This window comes from Physeter macrocephalus, chromosome 8 (genome assembly GCF_002837175.3).
Source record: "Physeter macrocephalus isolate SW-GA chromosome 8, ASM283717v5, whole genome shotgun sequence".
In the NCBI taxonomy this organism is placed as follows: domain Eukaryota; kingdom Metazoa; phylum Chordata; class Mammalia; order Artiodactyla; family Physeteridae; genus Physeter; species Physeter macrocephalus.
Window position 1 is genome coordinate 146,880,653 of NC_041221.1, and position 1,391 is coordinate 146,882,043.

The following is a 1,391-nucleotide window of genomic DNA, read 5'->3' on the forward strand; positions in this document are numbered from 1 at the left end:
ATATAAGATATAAAATATATAGGATATATAAGATATATAAAATATAAGGTAACATAAGATGTAAGATAAGCTATAGGAGATTTGGGAACATATGTATATGTATAACTGATTTACTTCGTTGTAAAGCAGAAACTAACACACCATTGTAAAGCAATTATACTCCAATAAAGATGTTAAAAAAATAAAGTAGATTTCTTATAAAAAAAATAGAATTATATATTATATACACATATATACAGGTCTTCCTCCACTTATGATTGGTTTACATTCTGATAAACCCATTATCAATTGAAAGTGTGATAAGTTGAAATGAGTTTGATACAACCTATCAAACCTCGCAGCTAAGCCTAGCCTAATCTAACCGTGCTCAGAACACTTACAGTAGCCAACAGTGGGGCAAAAGTCATGTAAAACAAAACCTATTCTATAATAAAGAATAGAATTATATATTATATTCACATATATACAGGTCTTCCTCCACTTATGATTGATTTACATTCTGATAAACCCATTATCAATTGAAAGTGTGATAATTTGAAATGAGTTTGATACAACCTATCAAACCTCGCAGCTAAGCCTAGCCTAATCTAACCGTGCTCAGAACACTTACAGTAGCCAACAGTGGGGCAAAGTCATGTAAAACAAAACCTATTCTATAATAAAGTGTTGCATATCACATGTAGTTCATTGAATACTGTACTGAAAGTGGAAAACAGAAGCATTGTGAGGATACTGCATTATTGTAAAAATATTGGGAGTTTACCCTTGTGATCCTGTCGCTGACTGCTGCCACTGCCCAGTAACACAAGAGAGTATCCTACAGCACTAGCCCAGGAAAACTTCAAATGCAAAGTCTGAAATACTTTTTCCAGTGAATGCATATTGCTTTCACACACATTATAAAGATGCAAAATCTAAGTTGAACCATCGTAAGTTGGGTCCTGTCTGTATATATACATCTCATATCTTCTTTTTTTTTAAACATCTTTATTGGAGTATAATTGCTTTACAATGGTGTGTTAGTTTCTGCTTTACAACAAAATGAATCAGTTATACCTATACATATATTCCCATATCTCTTCCCTCTTGCATCTCCCTCCCTCCCACTCTCCCTATCCCACCCCTCTAGGTGGTCACAAACCACCCAGCTGATCTCCCTGTGCTATGTAGCTGCTTCCCACTAGCTATCCACCCTACGTTTGATAGTGTTTATATGTCCATGCCACTCACTCACTTCGTCACAGCTTACCCTTCCCCCTCCCCTAATTCCATATCCTGGCTGTTGTAAATAAAGATGCAATGAACATTTTGGTACATGACTCTTTTTGAATTATGGTTTTCTCAAGGTATATGCCCAGTAGTGGGATTGCTGGGTTGTATGGTAGTTCTAT